At 32.0% G+C, this 3,077-nt stretch overlaps 1 long non-coding RNA gene across 1 annotated transcript; it reads left to right on the top strand.

The window, feature by feature from the left end:
• Positions 1 to 2,540: 2,540 nt before the first annotated feature.
• Positions 2,541 to 3,077, top strand: LOC124451584. Its single transcript, XR_006950553.1, has 2 exons — positions 2,541 to 2,635; positions 2,840 to 3,077. It is a non-coding gene; the product is annotated as an uncharacterized LOC124451584 (long non-coding RNA).

Genomic DNA, 3,077 nt, shown 5'->3' with positions numbered 1-3,077 from the left:
GTTAATCCAAAAAATAGTCATAAGTTCTTATGGCATGCTTGTGAGAAAGTATTTGAACAAATTAAGTCGATAAACATTTTTGAAGATCAGATAAACACTGCTATGATTAAATATGCTTTGAAGAATGGAATCTATCATATGTCAGAATGTGGCGAAAATGTTGACTTTAGCTGGGCAGTAGATGTCAAAGTGATTTGTGCAAGAATTATGGGTGTGAAAGACATTAACATGTTGCTCATTATTAGGTCTGAATTGCGTGAAATCATTAAGAAACTACGAACTTTCTTGAGAAAAGATGTACTTGACGAACTACTATTTCATTTATTAATGACAATGAGATATGAGTTTGAGTTTGATAATATCTTATTTTATTTACAAATTATTGCAAACAGAATTCATGGCAGCAACGAAAAAAGATTTCTGGCAAGGGATTTATTGAAACAAGGAAAGTTTGTTTGGTTTGAGGATTTAGACTCAACATATTTAACAAACCATCATCATTTGACTGTCTCCTTGCGTGCTAACGTTACATCTATTTGTGTGTCATCCAATGAAGAACTTCTTGCTGTAGGATTTGAAAATGGTCAAATATCTATTTTTGAACTTCCAGAATTTAAACAACGATGCACTCTAGGCACTGCACTTGATGATTCAAGGTTGAATAAGTGGGATGATGTAAACATGTTTATATCCTGGTATAACATCTGTGACTATCCAACATTAATGAAATTTTGTTTTATACGTGGAAACATCTGTTATTGCTCCTTTTCACCAACCGGAAATAGACTGGTAACTAGTGATGGATCTACTGAAGTAAAGTTGTGGGACGTTAACAATGGACGTTTGTTATTATGTTTACAGTCAGATGATGTCGTTAATCGTTGCTCTTTCTTAGATTCTGGTTTGTTTATTACAGCAAGATATGTAAAAGATTACGATGAACTTCCTAAAGATGTGTTCACTGCATGGAATTCATTATCTATGCAAAGAATCGATCGACGCTGCGTTGTTGATTACCAAAAACTACAATGCACCGATAAATATTCAGAGTTCTTTGATGCAAATTTCGTCAAGACTTCGTATGTTTTTCAATTCCCAAAGGCAATCGATATTTTTTCAGAAAAAAATAACAATTCACTACCTCCAAGTTTAGTGACAACACAACATTATCGTGATTGTATTTTTTATCATACTAACCAGGTCGTAAAGCTTTCTGAAATCATTCAGTTGACAAAATACAACTATCGAGGAGAAATCGTGTCTCATTTACCACATGTTAGGTGTCCATGTTTTAGGAGGAATCTTAAAAAAGTCCATCCCATCTCGTTTAAGGAATTTTACGTTGTGCCGTATTTTTCCAAGGTTAAAGTTTTCAAAACTGATCATCTTTGGAGATCTTCATTTATCTTTGAGTTTTTTGAAATTAAATGTTGTTGTTTTTCACCGGATGGATCTTTTTTGGCTGCTTTCGCTGTTGGTGACCACGTCAACATTCATATTTGGAGCATTAAACGTTGCACTATTATTCAAACTGTACCAATGCAACTGAAGAATGCATTAGGATGTTGGTGGTCAGATGGTTTACTGTGGATATGGGATGGTTCTGATCATCTTATGAAGATATCAACTTCATCTGAAAATTTTGTAGATTCTTCTCAAGCAAAGCAAGTTAACTTTGGATTTAAACCTAAGAAAATCTTAACATTTGGTGATGTCTTAGTTTGTATTGACGAACAAGATTTTGTTCAAGTTGTTAGAATTACCAAGGGTGAGATACAATACAACAAAAGACTTCCTGTCGATAGTTCAAAATTTAAAGCAGCAGCTGTGTCACCTGATAATTCTGTTATTTTAACTGTAAACAAAACAGAATACACATTATGGAAATGGAGAAATACCAACAATGAGCTTTACTTGGAACTTTGGCATACTGCAGAAGTACCCATAACAGCTCTCATTGAAAAATTTGTTCCACAACAGGTAACTGTAAATGATCTAAAGCTCAACTGCTGTATAAGTGATAGTAAACAAGCAGTCATGACATTTTGCAAAGGCATCAAAAGAATGGTCATTTATGTAATTAATGTTCACGAGAATGGTGATGTGAATGCGATTTTGCATGATGTCGGTAAATTTTATTTGGAATCCGACCTAGTTGTACACAAATCTTATTGCATTGGAGTGTTTAATTCGTCATCTGTTGCTGTAGATTTAAAGAGTGGTAAAGTATGCGCTAAAGTTCACGGAATATATTATAATACTAATATAACTATGCATTCCAACACAGGAACTTTAGCTATTGTTGAGAGTTTAGATTGCAGAATTCAATTTTTAAAACTTAATGTTCCTGAATAAATACATCAACTCAAACTTTAATAGTAAATTCAAAAACCTTTGAGAAAATTGCATGATGTTGGGGTTGATACAACGTTAAATGTACAGTTTCAATTTGTGACAATTGTAAACATAACAAGAAACATTTTACTTATTATAAATATTAAAGCTCAGCAAAGTTTATTTAAAAGAGCCATTCAATACAAAAATGACGTATAAAAAGAAATATTTATTTAGTAGTGTAACGTTTCGTCTTGGTTCTCAAGACATCATCAGACAGTATTGAATTACAAGTATAAAGGTATTTATATATATAATAAGTATTTACATAATATTAAATTATATGGTGGGATGAAAAATGTGAAAGTAAAAGTGGGATAAGATGGTATGAAGTGGGATAAGTGGAAATCACGAAAGAAACAAAAACACACACAATCACAAAGTATACAGACATAGAGTTTTCTTGTAATTCCACTTATCCTTAGGCTTTATTATTTATAATTAGAATTCGCTTTCCGTGCGGTATATCGATATCCCTGGTCACTATTCTGAAAGGATAACAATGGAGTTTTTCAACTAAGGTAAAAATTGGAGTTTTTCAAAATAATGTTTCAACAGCATTTGATGTCTTCAGTATTAGTGACAATATTATGTAAATGATTTAACATATATGATAGTAATGTGATGCAGTGGTAATTCATTTAAATATAGGTAAATTATATACAATAAAATATTAACATGAA

Source organism: Xenia sp. Carnegie-2017, unplaced genomic scaffold (genome assembly GCF_021976095.1).
Source record: "Xenia sp. Carnegie-2017 unplaced genomic scaffold, XeniaSp_v1 HiC_scaffold_24, whole genome shotgun sequence".
Taxonomy (NCBI): Eukaryota; Metazoa; Cnidaria; class Anthozoa; order Malacalcyonacea; family Xeniidae; genus Xenia; species Xenia sp. Carnegie-2017.
Note: the sequence above shows the minus strand (reverse complement) of the source record. Positions and strands in the feature narration are given on the sequence as shown.